The sequence below is a fragment of the Numida meleagris genome, chromosome 6 (genome assembly GCF_002078875.1).
Source record: "Numida meleagris isolate 19003 breed g44 Domestic line chromosome 6, NumMel1.0, whole genome shotgun sequence".
NCBI classification, from domain to species: Eukaryota; Metazoa; Chordata; class Aves; order Galliformes; family Numididae; genus Numida; species Numida meleagris.
This window is the reverse complement of record NC_034414.1, coordinates 3,454,100-3,471,009: the sequence shown is the minus strand read 5'-3', so window position 1 is coordinate 3,471,009 and position 16,910 is coordinate 3,454,100. Positions and strand designations below refer to the sequence as shown.

At 39.0% G+C, this 16,910-nt stretch overlaps 1 protein-coding gene across 10 annotated transcripts in view; it reads right to left on the bottom strand.

The window, feature by feature from the left end:
* Positions 1-16,910, bottom strand: part of NAV2 (neuron navigator 2) — a 334,129-nt gene that overhangs the window by 65,831 nt on the left and 251,388 nt on the right. The gene's annotated exons all lie outside the window — the stretch shown is intronic.

Below are 16,910 nucleotides of genomic sequence, written 5' to 3'. Positions count from 1 at the left end.
AAAACCATGATTACAGGTTTGCATTCTAGGCTAAAGCAGCATGAATCTTGTTTCATTTCACGCTCTCCCTTACAGAACACCAAAATGTCTGAAAATCAGGTTTTCCTGCAATATCTTAACTTCCTTTATGCTTTTTTTTCTCATTAGCTGAAATGTATATATATATCAGTTAGGAGCCTATAAAACATCTGCATTTGATGACTGCAGTGACTATAAAAGTATTGCAAGCAGTGACTAAAAAGTGATTGCAAAAGTGACTATAAAAGTAATGCAAGCAGCATAGACTGTGAACACATTGCACTTTATGGTCTTCGTAAGCTGTTTTATAATGTGTGGTATGAAGCGTCTGCCACGTTTCACCATGGAAGGGACTCCACTGCAATTGGATATAAATGATGTCTTAAAATAATCACAATGGCAATTTTAACAAATCTTTCCTTCTAAAGAATATTGAGATGGTCTGAGCGAGGAAAAAAAGTATTTGTAAAGCCAAAACATACTCTTGAGAGACTCCCTTTGATCACTGCTATTTTATGTGCTCAAGTTAAAAAATGTATACATTTTAGAAGTATTTTTCTTGCCTACTGCTGCAGCTGAACAAGTATTATGCATCAGAAAACCAGGCTAAAATTCTATGGATGAACATAATCAACCTAAGTTTTGTGTCAAAGTAAGCTATAAAGGAACACTGGAATCAATATAGTCAATAAGAAGAATGGTAGCAAATATTCCCTAGCTGCTACAGTGCTGTGAGGTTGTGGTTTTTCATTGTGTTTCTGAAAGGATTTGGGGGCTGGAAGAAGTAGGTCTGGAAAAATGAAGCTCCATTTTTCAATTCCTTTCATTCTGCTGATTGAAAGAGGCACGATGTTTGCAGCCTGATAAAGGATGTGTGCTATGGAATACTCGTCTTCACATTCTCCAAGGGTACACATGCAATGCATTGGAACTGACCAGTCATACACAGAGGGAAATATAGCGACATTTTCCAAGTCCCAGATGAATCTGAAGCCAAGTCCCTTGCCATTCAAGTCCATGCAAAACTTCTCGTGACCAAAAGAGTAGGGATTTCAGCCTTGAAAAGACTTCATAGACAGAAAAGCCAAATATGGAATAGGATTAAAGATTTGGAATAAGATTAATGATTATTGCATTGATACGGTGTTATGGAGATAGCATAAGGCAGACTTAGCATCTAATTCTTAGAAATTGCCCTTCACTGACCAACTGAAGACAAGCACAGCTTCCTCCAACAGCGACATGCATGCCCAATGGAGATGAGAAACCTATTTACGCATGTGTAATATATGATAAAAAATAGTTTCATAACGTTTCATATTTATTAAAAAGGTTGTTTAAAAAATGCCATCCCTGCATAGAGCGCTTGCACTGGCTCAAGTAGGAGGTATACTTTTCACCACGCCCACTTCAAATGAATAAGCACATTGGAGTGGATAAGCACCAGCAGCTACTTTCTAGTGGCAGCAGGGAAAGAAAAAGGCAGGCAGCTGGAGATAATCCAATAAAAACTGAGGATGCTGAGCAGTGATGCAGCTTGCATGCTATTATCAGAAAGGAATTCCAAATGAACGCTGAATCCAATGGTTATATTCATGCGTTCCAAGGACTAGCTTTTGTTTCTCAATTTAAACACACTGCCAAATCTCTAACTCCTTGAGTGGGAAATGTTATCAATACATTTCCTGTATACAAATGTGTATATATTTCTGTATCTAAAATATCTTCCATATATAGCAAATAAATTATATGAAAAAAATTAAATTGAAAATATGTGTAATGGAGCAAATGATTTGCAAGTACAGTCTATATAAAATGAAAAAGATCTGATCTTAAAACACAAACAGCCAATGTAATGAAACAAAAGAATGAACAAAAGCTTGATCACAACATACAAAGTTATTAAAAAAAAAACAAAAACAGTACAATTGGCATGATTGCTCTCTTCCCAGGAATCTGACAAGATGCTTTGGGATGGATATGTTCATATGTTCATGTATGATTTACAGCTTGTTTTCTGAGCTTTCTGGCATAATGTCTTCACCAACAAACAATACTGCATATGTGAGAAGCTATACAAATGCATAACATCTTAAAAAGAAAGAAAGTTTGAATCACAAGTTCTTTGCATTTCTACTTGGGCCTGAGAGGATGCACTCAAGAAGAACACGCCATGCGTAGCGCCTACAGAGACACACCTAAGATACTGCTGTTCAAACAAGCAGGCCTCCAAGGAGCTACAATATGGCTTTGAAAACTCCTGTAGAACTTGATTTACCCTTTTCCCACATTGCCCCTTCGGAAAATACCAAAACTTCAATCAGCGGCAGACATTACCCAGCTGAGGGCATTCACTGTAAAAGCACTGTCAGCCACCTGCATCTTAGTCAAATCCAGCTCAGTTATGATCAATACAGTCGGTCCAGCCTAATTGCTTTGGTCTCCTAATTAGATATATCTCAATATTTACAGTTGTTTATTGCTGCTGTGGCTATTAAAAAGCTAATACATCCCACTAGAAAAGTCATTTATCTTAATTTAAGTAGAACTATTAAATCAAGCTGGTATCATTACAGCTTGATTTTTTGTGTTTGCAAGTCCTCTGTATTAGCGAGTCTATCAGCATTCGAACCACATAAACACTTCAACAGAGTAATGGGCAAAGAACAAAGATGCGGACTCCCAGCTTCAACAAAAATTAACTTTGCTTTGGTAGTCCATCTGCATTTTTCTGATAAAACAAAGGGACCTGCTTTACCCATACATCACGAGGACGTTCCAAAGATCACGTGTGAGCTGGAAGACTTGCCTTTTGCTCAGATTATCTTTTAAAACCTTTCCTCCGTTTTGAACACAGTTTCCCATGTGAACTGCTTTTGTCTTATTCTTACTACCACTGCCTGTCAAGTAGACTAACTTGCCATTTCCAAATTCACAATAGGCTACCGATGTAATATTGATCTGCAGATATTTCACATCCCCTCCCATTGTTTTCTTATGTCTGGTCAAGAAAATCATTGATTTTCTTGATCTTTATGAAATAAGAGGTAACTGAAACCGCTGACCTACAAAACAGCAGCCCTAACTGGTGCATACTTTTAACCAAAAGGCCTTCCTAGCTCAGTATTAAATGGCTTAGTGAATAACGCAGACGGGTCCTAAGGATTCTGTATTTGCAACCAAAGTAAGGCTCCAGGTAACCCACCTTCCCAGCACATGCTGGCTACGCTGAGTGAACTATGTCCACACTATGATTAAAATCATTTAATTTCTCTCCTGATGAGCAAATCCTTTTCACTGCAATAGATACTATGATAACTGTAAGGCATGCAGAATGAGCTGCCACGGGATGTGAGAACACCAATGGCAATAACAACCGAATATTGATGTGGTGAGCTATTGCATTTTACAGTTATTTTCTTTTGAAACTGAGCTACTAATTCCAAACATCTGTGCTTTATAGGGAAGAGATTATCTGACACCCGATACTGTTATCTGATACCCGAAAAATTAATCTGATAAGAACTTGTAAATTATATTCCTACCATTTCTTAACAGGTAAATATTTCCACTAGATACCTTATGAAATACATTAAATATTTAGTCTGGAATGTCAGATGACCACTCTTCTTTTCTCCCAAGATACTGTGGGTTGCTTTCTTTATTTCTTTCTAAATAATAAGCTAAACACAGAGCTCCATGCCATCAGCGTACCACCAGGAAAAGCAGTGCAGCTACAGGTATAGAAGGCATAGCTACACTGAGTTATGAAGCATGGTGATAGGTGAGCAGTTGGGTTGGATGATGTTGGGAGAAGGAAAGAAAGCATATCTGGAGCCATACTAGAGACACAGTTCACTGAAGTCCAGCCTCCTGTTGGGTCAGAAATGTTATGGACAGAAGATGCCAAGCACCAACCTAACATAAGCATGGCTCTGATTCCAATGTGTTCAAACCTTTTATAAGGGCTAACTTTGGTCTGGAAAACTTTGCGTCTGTGTGGGTACTGTCTGCACCAGGTGTCATCTGCCCTCCCACAGCTGGCACAGAAGCAGTACAAAGCCACCAACGTTTGTGCTCCAGCATAGAGGCACAGCGATGCTCCTGATTCGGATCTGTGTAACTGATAATACTCAGCACGGGTTGCAAAAGTATGCACCAAGTAATTATCCAACACCAGGTTAATTATCATCATGCAGCACTGCATTATCATGCATTCACACATGCTTTTGTTTCATTTATTTTCATTATAATCAGGTGCCATGACAGATGTCGGTGCCAGAGGTGACGCTGATCCTGGGCTCCTCCAATAAACATTTCCGATGTGTGGTTATCTTCCGCAGGCATCCAGCTCAGTATGCCATTATTCAATGCATTATCCACTCACATTCTGTAATTTTGCAATATTCATTCAAGTGATGCCTCATTTTGCAAATGAAAATGCAAAGGAAAAAAACTAACATGCATATTACTGACAATGCGCACAATGTAATTAACATGCATGTAATATGTATGCAAATCATGTTATTGAAAGTAGTGACTATTAGCATAACAAGTGCTTATTATTTATTGAGATGCAACTCAAGTAGGCATCCTGCTGGGGTCTAACATCTTTCCTTTAAACAGCACCATCTTTTTTTTCTTCGTTTACTCATTCTTCTCTCCTCTTGATGATTAACAGCACAGAAAACAGGGAGACTCCCTTCTGTGCCTTTGTTTAAAGTAGGAAATCTTGTGTGTTTAATTGCCTTCAAGCATCTGATCGAGTTCAAAGCTCAGCGCCTCCTCTCTTACCGTGCTGCATCCCCCCCACCATCATCACTGATGCTGTTTCCTCACTCCACTCCCTGGCCTGCAAAAGTCCTGAGGCTTCAGGATCTCTGCAAGGTTGTATAACTTTTCACAGCGTTTCTGTAACAGCAAAAATTGCAAAACCATTCCTTGCCCAGTAATTCTTTCCCCAGCCCCAGCCCTCCTGGGCTTTGTGCAGCGTGTTTGTTCTCTTGGAGGCTACACCCTCTGCTTCGGAGATGGCTCTGTTCCAGTGATGAAATAATTATCGGGGGGGATGATTTCAATTTTTTATGGGTTTGCCAAAAGTGAGATGCTTGGCCTGGAGTTTTCCAAGCTGTATGCCAACCTGAGGATGGACTCTGGTCTCAGCAAAAGGTAGCACATCCATTCCTGAGGAGCGTTTTGCTTCCTCTCCTTTAACACAGTAGCTGAACTGCATCATCATTTTAAAGACTGGATCTTTTTGATGAAATATCATCAAATATTCCGTTGGTTTATAAAAAATGCAAGTCTTCAAAAAGCCAGATGACTCCCTTGGAGCCTTTGCTAATTTTCGTAGTTAAATCATCCAGGGGAAAGCAGGAGTTCAAGGACTTCAACCTTAATTCTTTCCATCACACTTCTGTGATCTGATAGCTCCGCAATAGCCATGAGTCCAATTAACACCTTTCAGTATCTTGTGCAGAAACTATTTCATTTCCAGGAAATAATTTGGCAGCAGAGACAGAAATAATTAAATATTGGAGAAATGACTCAAATATAGGAGACCAAAACTGAGATTCTTGCTGCAGTCAGACACAGCAAAACCCCAATGCGACTTTTTGCTTTAGAACCTCTACCAGTGCACCACTACTCTGTAACAAATCTCTCTGGAATTTTCTAAGGGGGAAAAAATAATTAAAAAAAAAACCTCCTTATTTTCAGTTTTATCCCAAAATTTTAATGCAGAAAACAATTTTAAACCAGCCTCTCATCTCTCTGCCCCATTCAAACATTAGCAGAGCGTGGCTGAGCTGTAAAACGGTGTTTCACATTGCTATCAGAGACTTAACATAAACTAATACTGATAAAGACTGCCCTGTTTTAGAAGGAGTGGTCATTGGATAGCTTTGTTTAAAAGATTTTAATGAAGCTGCACAAAGGACGATGGAAGGAGAAGAATATCTAGGTGTATCAAAAAAATCCATGCTACTAGTTGGAATAATGCAAGCATTCACATTTTTCATTGCAACAGGCACACCAAACAAAGTATGAGAAAAGTCCTCACCTTCAGTATTATTAAGGAAATAAATAAGGATTCATCTGGAAAACACCTCCTTGGCTACTCATGCCACGTTCCTTTAACATGTGACTTTGGATCGTATAGATTTGAAAGACCTGAAGCACAGACTTTCCAGAGACTAGTTTACAAGGCATTAAGGGCCAGAGCTTCTCCTCATCAGTACTCTGCATTTTTCTCATGCCTCTTGAATCTACTGTCCTATTATAACTACAGTTCACTACCATACAGGAAAAGGTCTTGAAGAAATTTCTGCTTTCCTCCCCGAGTCCCATATAGCTGTGCTTAACCAAGCCATAAGTCACCTTGGGCTCCACTTTTATAGTAAGTTTAACTGCATCACCATGAATTGCCACCTCCTTCATGACAACGGTGCTAAAACATAAAAATGAAATCAGAAATGTGTATCATTAGATAGAGGAGAATGTATACAAACGGTAAAGTTGCCTAAAGACTCAAACATGTTTCATGGGCAAAGCTGGTTTTCAGCAATTCACTGAGGACAAAAGTGGACACTTGTGTTGAAAGCCCAGTGCTGAAAGCACAATGCATTGCTTGGAATGAAACAGCTGTAAGACAAAACAATCCAGTACAAAGGGGATGATGCAGGAGAGGTAAGATAACTGGTTCAAACATGACTGGAATTACTGCAGTGGACAGCTGGAAACATATGGTATAATTCACAGGAAAAAATGATTATTTTAACAGTCACATAGTCAGCTCATCGCAACTGTTGTATAAAATCAGACCATGGTAAGAGAGAAAATTAGAATTCTGCTAAATCGAGAAATGGTCAGAAGCTACTGCAGAAACGCAACCCAATTCTAAGCCACAGTGTGTTTCTACCCTCTGGATGCTGGTGTTGGAGGCTAAAACAACAGCATCCACTCGCTAAAAGGAATGACAAGCAATTTCAGGGTGTCATTCGGTATATTTGCTTTTAATATATACTAGCAAAAATTAACTTACAATTAGAATTGTAAGTTAATTGTGTTACAATTAAAACTCAAGTTCTGTCAAAGACTTTCAACAGAAATTAGAGCATAGAACACACATCTGACTTCACTTCAAAATCCCAATCTTCTGATCTCACAAAATTTGTATCTTTCTTTTGCATGCATATTTAAGACTCTAGATATGTATAAACAGATTTCTTGCCACAACCTCATCCATTCCGTGATTCCTTTGGATCAGAAATGCTATCAAAGCACAAATAATTGGGTAAATCCTCTACAGAATCCATACAGTCTGAGAATATAGCCTAAGTAAGGTGTAAGGCTTTCCTTTATGAACAGAACCTCTGTGAACTTCAGGTGGCAATGGGTGCTGGTATCTCCTGCCTAGAGGCTCATGTTGCTGGTTTTTCCTTCATCTTTTCCCCCTCTCCTCTTTCCATGGACATACTTGTACAGCATTTCTAGCTATTTCCTGACAATATTCTACAATATTCTATTCATCCTTGATGCACACAAAACACTTCCAGTTTTCCAAGTGAAACGTTATGTTACAGTCATCTCTGAAAATAAAAATGAAACCTTTGCATTAAAATGCTAATGAAACAAAACTATGTATGCATGTATGAGATAGTATCAAATAACATCAACAATCTCAAAGAGATGTTTCAGGCATTAAGTCATGTTATGAAGAATATTTCTAGTTGCAAGTTTTATAACAGGAATAAATCAATCTTGACAGTGAACATGAAAGTGGGAATAAAACCTTTTTGAACACTCAAGGTGGTTCGCTCATTTCCCCCAAACCGAAATGAATGAATTAGCTGATATATATGAAAATGAACTTCAACTAACAACATAGTCAGAGAAGACAAACTTTAAAGCTAAAATTAGATTAGAAAGATAAAAACATTACTTGAGGCTGATGGCAGCACACGGCAACTCCGCAGTAGCTGCTGAGCTGAGCCTTTGTCAGTTAAGTAACAAAAAATAAAAATGTAGTTAAGAAGAGCTGAACTCAGCCCTTGGACTTTGCTCTGGCAGTAATCAGGCTCCTCATGTTCAGCACCGATCCTCTGGCTACTTATTGACCAAATATACCTGGACATACATAAACATAGCCTCCAGTGATGTGGTATAGGTTGAGGCTCTGTGTGCTAACTCTGCACTGTTCCAGTGGCACTTGCGTCAAATTAATTAGTCTCAAATTGCAGCAATCAGTGCTAATAAAATTAGATGTTTTATTTTTAGTGAGAATAGCAAAAACATGTAATAATAAAAACTAATTACACACATTCTTAAAATACCGTGCAATGTAGCTCGAAGTGTTTCTAGTATAGAGCGTGCATTTATTTATCCTGGCCAAATCTATGTTTAACTCTATGTACCTCAGCAACACGGGACTATCATGTGAAGGTCTTAATGCCTGTTTATAGAATAGCAGAGAGTCTTGAAACCCCATGCAGCTGCATTAACACCAGGCTGCCTAGGCCTCAGGATGTTGGGTCTCAGCTCAGAGAGAGCAGGAATAAAGTGACTACTTGTTCTGTGGAGCCTCAGCTTCACTGTGAATCCTATCATAAAAAAGTCACGAAGTCACCTCATCATACTGCTGAAGATCCCTAACCCACGAGGAAGCTGAGGAATGGAGAAGAGCAGAGCAGGACTCAAAGATAAGAAGGGTACTGTCCCGCAATAAAGAATGGGTTGCCGGCCACCAAGGAACTTACCATGACACCAAGGAATGGCCCAATATAAACACAGTAGCTCCCAGAATCCCAAGAGAGCAAAAATAACATGATGCACTATTGCCCCTGCCAATCCCTCATCGCTCCTGTACGTAGAAACGCAGTGAAGTTACTCTCCAGAGTACTATCCAGTGGGGATGGACGTTCTGCTGGGTTAGCGATCCCCACATTCCCTCATCTGCCATTCAGGACAGCTGAAGGAGATATCTACTTATGAAATATGCAGCAGTTTGAGCTCCAAGCTGTGGATACCTTACAGCTGTTCCTGCTATGCTGCAGATGTGGATATGTATGGGATATATATCCAACTTTAAACATTTTTGCTAGATAGTTGCATTGGATTCATTGACTATTTCCCTGTATAAGCAATGATCCTTCAGTACACCAGGATATCATGAGGAGGCTTGCTTGGAAGGAACTCTTTGCAGGCTTCTCACTCATGATTCCAGACGGTGTCACTGGAGGGGACAAGACTTGGAATAAATGACCTAAGAAAGCTAATCAACAGAATAAAGGAAAAAGCAAAAAGCTTCAGGAAGGCTTAGAAGAGCATTCAGAAGGACAAATGTGCCATAAATTTGAACACAGAACTTTGATGATATTATTTGTCACACGATACAATAAAGAAAACACTCATCCACTAAATAAAACACTTAGATCCTGACTATTAACATTAATATATTAATATGTAAGCTAATACTAACACAATATGATTATAATCATAATCATAAAAGAATGCGTAACTATAGAACAGGAGCAAAAAGCCCTATCTTCCTATTCCAACAAAATGTACAATTACAGACAACTCCAAAGCCCCAAGAAACTAAGAAGGGCAGACAAAGACCAGCAGGAGAATGGTCAGATTTTCAGGCAGACATATTCACTGATGCACGTAACGTTTGAAAAAAATCACTTGCCTTGAAATTTGCTTTACAGCCTCAACGAGTTTCCACAGCAGTCTAAAACTTGGGATTCCTCCTTTGGAGTCTGACAGCTGTCTGCTATTAGTTTTTTATCTATTCAATCTCCAAATCCCAAACTCAGAGGTTACTGGTGTAGGTCAGTTGTGAGACTGTGTTGACACTCTTGCCATTCGACATGGAAAACCAAATAACAAAGTCTGCGCTATGTCAGCAAGCATTTCACATTCTTCGGTTTGTCATGCAAAGCACAAAGACCCTGATACAGTTCAAAATGGTCTTTGTATCTACAATCTTGTTTACCCTAGGAATACAAGCTTAATTTCCCACATGCCTGAAGTATTTTAAAAGCCACTTTGTACAACAGAAAAAACAGCGTTAATCTCCAGCAGTGGAAGCAGAAATATCAGGGGGTCCAGTAGAGGCTCTAAATCAGCAGTTAGATCAACTCAGTAGTTACACACTGAAGAGTGGGTGCGGATAGAAGGAAAAGTCACCTTAGGAAGAAATCTAATTTCGGTGGTGCAGTCCTGACTTCCTCTGAGCTTCTCCCTTGAGAAACCCTCAACTCTCCATTAGCTTTGCAGTGAACTTCAGCTCCTGACTTAAGCATTTTAACTAGCTACCAGAGCAGAGATGGAAATACCTCCTAAAGGAACACAGAATCAGAATCACAGTAACTAAAGCAGGGGGCACGACACGAGGAAAAGAAATTAAAAGAAGAAATGCAGTACCTAAAGATTTTGCCTACATGACTTTAGCATTTATATCTAAGCAAAAAAAAAAAAAAAAGCAATACTGAAAATGGGTTTTAAAACTATAATGACAGTAACATTTCTGGAGGGAAAGGCTTGCAGGTGAAGGGTAACTTCTTTGTTTCTGGTTTTGTTGATTTTTTTTTTTTTAGCACAGTGGTAGAACTATACCTCTTGGAAGAAAGTTCTTGAAGAATATCAACAACCACTTACAAGTGTTTTGTTAGCCTGCAAGGCTACTAAAATGGGTGTCAGTCAGAAGAGGGAAATAAGATAATTCTCGGCTTACCTTACTGGCTCAGGGTTACACATAGGTCCTAAATACAGTAAAATCCTCTTTTGGCCATGGATACATAGGAAAAGGACTCTCCCATAGGAATACAATTTATGTTTTTATAAAAAGTCAGTTAAATAGGCAACCAATCCCCTCCCGACACCAATATATATCATATATCAATATATATCACATATATCTATCACATATCACTATTACCACTTGATGTGACAATCTAGAGCCTGGATACAGATTTTTAAATAAAGACAACCTCTGCTGAAAAAAAAAAAATCACCCTCCTTACCTCATCCCCTCCACTCAAAACACGTTCTAGTCTTCAGGCAGCCCCAAGTCACTGTTGAAAGCAAACTCATTCCAGATCATCATGTAATGAGAAAAATCAGACCAAGCCTGAGAAACAAACATAAAACTTCCCAACACATCTCCATTCCACCATGCCTCTCTCAATAAGCTTGACACAATCATCAAATCCTAAATATGTTCTTCCCAGAAAGCAATATACTTCATCCAACCCATGGTTATGTACCCCAAAAAGTATGTGGGTGATTTAAAAAAAAAGAAAAAAAGTATCACTCTGCCCACTGAATGCATTCACATGCAAGCCACAAAGCTGAAAAGAACCTCATTGCCCCAGGGAGGGCAATTCTCACAAAGCCACTTCATCTCTGACCTCCTCCTTTTCATCTTCAAAGAATGAACCAGAGTATCCAAATAATGACTCTAGTGGATATTAAAAACCATAGATTCAATAATAAGACAGACTTTACAGCCAGTTATAATTGCTCCCTCTCCCCAGCCAGCCCCTCCATGTTACACAAGTAATAAATCATCTGTACCTCTCTACTGTACACCACATAAACCCTGTATCATGCCTTTCCTTGATAAATCCTCCTGTGTCTCACAGGTATTGTCTCCCCTTACAAGTTGCTATAAACTACTTATAAATCCAGGTAAATTTAGAGCAACTGTTCTCAACTTGTATTTAGCAATGAAAGTTCCTGCATCTATTTTAAGCCAGAAGAAATGTTTATGCACCCAATGGTTTGCTATCCTTAGCCCACTGAAATGGATCTGCCAAAGGATCTCACCTCCCTTGACTAATCTTGCCCTGTTTGAATGTAGAATGCCTTTATTTTCCTTTTGGTACAGTTAATTTCAGCCCTCAGGTACAGCTACTGTACCTTTGCGTACACTTACTATTTGTTGCTTAACCTTGCAATTACTTTATGTAACCTAAAACCACTTTGGACTACTGCTTGTTAAAAGACTCCTTGCAAAATAAAAGTATTTGGTATTGTGATTCTAATCTGCAGATCCCAAGGCCATAAACTTCAAAGAATCTTTGCAATGTGAATTTCCCTGTTTCTTTGAGTTGGTTCAAGATAAATGTGAGACCTTACAGAGACAGAGAGATGGGTATCTATAGGTACCAAGGTACAGCTTGCATATTTAGAAGCAGTGCCAGTTTTCCTAACTTACAGTTAAAACCCAAACAGGTGGTGATACAGAGAAGATCTGTTATGCATCTATCTCACTTGTGACTTTGCTATTAATCAACTATACCTGCACACGTATTTGCAAACTGCAGTGACTGACAGCACAAATACAGTAAACAATGAATGGCAAGTTATTGGGCACTTTTTGATCTCTCTTAAAAAAACTTGCTGATTTTCAAATTATTTTCTAGAAGACTATGCTGATTTAGTACATAAGATCTTCATATAAGTGGGTTCTGCTGTCCTACCAAGAAAAAATGGGAAAAGCAGAATTTATAAGTGACACGAATCATACAAACTGTATGCGAGTACAATTGTCAGGGCTTTCTTGAAGTGAAGGAGCTGTAAAATCTTCCTGGTACAGCAGTTATGGCTTGGCAGCATCTTTGTTGGCTGAGATCTCCTGAGCTCTCTGTAGATGGGATATAAGAACCCTCTCTCCTGACAGAAAGGAGATTCTCCCTCCATGAACCTCTTCAAGCGAACCATCAGAGGAAGCTCCCTGTAAAGGCCATTTGCAGTGGAACTCCACAAACACTTACATCAGCTCTCCTGAGGGAGGATGGCAGGAGCAGGAGATGATGTGGGGGAAGATGATGGGAATTCCACTGCCATTCCAATGCAGGAATATCTATTTCTACATATTTTTACCAGAGTTGTGTTCGTCTGAAGTTTAAAATATAACCCATTCATGTTTTAACATTTTAGGACAAAGGCTTTCCAGTCTGAGCATCTAGTCCAGACACACGTTCTCTGTTTTTCCTCTTATGCATCATGCTACTGATGCTAGAGCAGCAAAACTAAAGTGATGGTGAGATGGGCAGTAAAGGGATAATATTGCTAATGGATATTCTCTGAACAGAGGACTTCACCCCTCGTCTGCAAAGCCAAGAATTGCAGACATCTTCATTTAGCTTTAGCTGCGCTGCCTCAGTTAAGGGGACAAACTGAAAATACACGCTCAGTAACTGAAGGTGCCTTGCCCTAGCAAAAAACTACGTGACAAAGAGCATCTTAACAAAATTAGACACTGTTGTTACATTTTAATATTTTACTATTGCCTACAATAAAATAGAAAATTTGACGCAGCTTCTCACATGACACCTATTAGCACGGGGTCATCAGCACAGAACAGCACTGTCCCCAGCTTGATGACACACCTGAGCTTGCTTTTCAACTCAGTTCTGAAGCGTAATCCCAGTTGCCAAGGTAGTCCAGCTATCTCCTTCCTGCCCTGAGCACTAACTCCTCTTTTTAACAATCTCATAATTTTAATAGGATTCAAAATATTAACTACTAGTGAATTTAAGCATACTGAGGTCTAAAGGTTTTGCTCCATGAAAACGCAAAGCATTGGCTATTTCCTGAGTCAAGAGACACATAAGTAACCGTAACCTGTGTTTATACAAAGTAAAATCACAGCAAAGCATTACTCTTTAGGTATTAGGAAAGCCAGAATTCTTACCGTTCGTAGAAATGGCTATAAATGGTAGCATGTGAAAAATGCTGCATTCAGTAACATCTTTATTCATAGTGTGATATAGGAGTATTTGTGCTCTGCATGGAATGCCCTCTGGCTGTCTGCTCTGTGACTGTTTCGCTTTCAGTTTTTCCTTCCCATTCACCTTCTACATTCTCACTTGGATTACCCAAGGATCTTGCTGAAAGCAGGAAATGCTGTCAACCACCAGGAGCTGGTTTCAGCCCCAAGTTAAGCTGGCAGTAAAACTGAATTTGGTCTCGTTTGGACTGCAGAACCTTCAGTGTGATAACGCTGTCATTAAGGACATCATGAGATGGAAATGCTCTTGAAGAGCAGTTCAATCCTATCCATGTTCAACAGCTGAGCTGTGTTTTACCTGCAGTCCACAAACGCTGGAGCTGTTCAAAGTACAAAGACTATGTAATGTGATGTCTCCTTACAATGAGAAGAGGCTTTCAAAAGGACAAGATGGGAAGACCCTTTTTTCCCTTATACTCCTATGCAAAGGTCTATAATTCACAGAGCCTCAAATTAAACTGAAGAACTAAAGCAATCCATGCAAATCACTTTTGGAAGTTGTTATTTAGGTACTCCATCATTAAGACTTTAAGGAAAAAAAATCATACTGACTTTTCCTTAACAAGAGCATTAAAGTCACTTCTGACAAGCTCATATCTATTAATAAAGCCTCCCGACCTATTCACCAAAATGTGATAAGTCAGCACGGGTCTCAATTACCTTATCTAATTAAAAAGTTATATAAGTAAGTAATTACAGAAAGATTTACTCAGAACTAAGTTTCAAATTTCTTCCCTCTTATCTGCGTGCGTTCCTAAATGCAAGTTGCATACATGAACTTCAAGACAGAATTAAATCTCAGATCAAGCAACTGTGCCTGGCAACATGAAACAAACTTCAGCTGCCAGATGGTACACACCACATCCATATACATACGAGACAAAACCGTAAGTGGCTAATTTACAGCCTTAAAAAAAAATCACAAGCTAAATAAAAAGGCATTCTTAATGCCTTCTTTCATTAAAAATGCCTTTGTTCCACGCAAACACAAATTGTCTCAAAGTGAATAAATAAGCTCAGCTGTGTTGTGCAATGATTCCATTAACCTTGCAATCAAGCGTTAAATTAAATTGCCTCATTTAGATTTCCCTGCTGCAGGGGAAAATATACCTTCTAAGGTCTGTGCTTTACATTACCAGAGCCAACGAGCAAGAGCTTCACAGCTAGACTTCTACAATTAATAACCTAAGAAACTAAACAAACAGGCAACCTGCAAAAGTTCCTCTGATAACTTTTTAATGATTAACCTTATACTTAAAGGTTTGTAGTCTTTCACACCCATTCTCCCATGCAATCAATCAACATCTGCTTTGAACAAGCTACATTTCATCTTCATGTTTCTCGGTGCACCAGTAAAAGCAACTCCGAACTCCTGCTTCCCTCTCTTCACAGAACTAAGAAAGCAATTCACTGCCACACCATGTTATTAAACCCCTTTTCCTTATGCCAATTTTCACCCTGTAAAACTGCAGATGAAACCAAGATATTCTTTTTCTGTTGTTTAAATTGCACATTATGATCACCCAGCAACCAAAGGGGAGCTATTTTTAAATTGCTGAGCTACTGTCAGAAAACGCTGATTTTCTATGTAAGATGAATAAGCTTGCAGTCCAAAATGAAAAGACTAAGTCAAAACAACACCTAATAACATCACCGAAGCTTGTACTAGGGTAATGTATCTGTGATCTCCTGTTGCAGCTAACTCGCCAGTCATATACAGTCCTTACTGTGTGTAAGCCCCCATCCCAAATATGAGCTGAATGATTTTCAACACTGAGATAACTGACATTAGCTAGGGATTGCATTTCAGTGTGTCACAATCCCATTCTAAGCGGAAAACATCTAAGCACACAAATAACATCTCTTGTAGAACATATGTAATTGGTCCTAGCGTGGCGTCTTCAGGAAAGGAGATGAGTAAATAAAATGTGAGAACAGTTTATATACCAAGACACAGTGCTGCAAGCGCAGTAACTATGAGGCAGAGGAGGAACGACTAGCTCTTCAGAAGGATCTCTATTACTTCAACAATAATATAGTTTACATTAGACTAATCTTGTATTATAAACATACAGCTTCTGTTAATGTGGCAATGCTCAGAAGCCACAGCAGCAAAGGATGATACTTGGTTTGCCTTTTGGTTTGTCTTCAGTTACAGCACCAGGTGGCAATGCCTTCCCCTGCAGGCAGCCAGGAGTACTGCTCTGGGCTGAGTATGGGTTTTAGGCTGGAAATTTCAGAAACAGATACGAGCTCCTGAGAAATCAAGGCACGCTTTGCAACTGGCAAGTGTATGTCGACTTAATAATTGAAACTGAGCTGAGATTCTCTAAGAGGTTTTCCTTCTTTTACTGAATGCCAAAACAGATACAGCATGGCTTTCCTTGAAAGCAAGGCAAGCTTCTCCATCATTTGTCCTTGGTATTATGCCTTAGTGCATGCATCTCTACCAAGAAAGTATAAGTTGTGTCAAACTCAGTCAAATACAGTTACATCCCAGGAAAGACTTACAGATAATGAAAGAAAACAAAAAACTTACAGTTTGAAAACTGGTTCAAATCTGTAACTCAAAATCCATTACTTAGAGTCACATCATGGAAGAAAAAGGATACAGTTCACTTACTGCATTGACAGTAACACTTATCAGGTTTTGTGTTTGGAAGAGAAAGCAGCAGTTACAGGCCAATCCTTTAGAAGCAGAAGTATTTAACCCATTTATCTCAACTCTAACACAATATAGGGCTCATTACCATCCATCTACCTGCTTCCTTTATGGAAGCACAATCCTATTACCTATGGATTTTTAACCTCCTTCCTAATTCTTGATCTTTGGCCTTGACCTTTCACACTGAGTCACTGGACTTGAAAGAATCACTGGATATGAAAAGAGGTCTTTTTTATTTCAAAAGCTATTAAAATTAAGTTTCACATTTTCTTTTGTTACATCACATGCACAGAAAAACAAATGAGAATTCAAGCAAGAAATCAGAAGACAAAGTTGGTATTCATCCTCAGCCCTCCATGAATACATAACCTAACACACTCTGCAGAAGATAGCCATGTATTCAGTACTTGAATTCCCAAAGCAGCT